This window comes from Octopus bimaculoides, chromosome 16, assembly GCF_001194135.2.
Source record: "Octopus bimaculoides isolate UCB-OBI-ISO-001 chromosome 16, ASM119413v2, whole genome shotgun sequence".
NCBI lineage: Eukaryota > Metazoa > Mollusca > Cephalopoda > Octopoda > Octopodidae > Octopus > Octopus bimaculoides.
Window position 1 is genome coordinate 42,355,903 of NC_068996.1, and position 373 is coordinate 42,356,275.

Below are 373 nucleotides of genomic sequence, written 5' to 3' on the forward strand. Positions count from 1 at the left end.
GTGTGTGTGTGTGTGTGTGTGTGTGTGTGTGTGTGTGTGTGTGTGTATCTCTGTGTGTGTATTTTTGTGTCTATGTTTGCCCCATCACCAATTTGCAACCTGTGTTGATATGTTTACGTTCCCATAACTTAGTGATTCGACTAAGCAGACCGATACAATAAGTACTATGCGTGGTAAGAAGCTTGCTTCCCGACCACAGGGTTCTATGTTCAGTCCCACTGTGTAGCACCTTCGGCAAGTATCTTCTACTTATAGCCTTATGAGTAGATTTGGTAGACGGAAACTGAAAGGAAGCCCGTCGTGTATATTTATATATACATACATACATATATATATATATATATATATATATATATATATATATATATATATA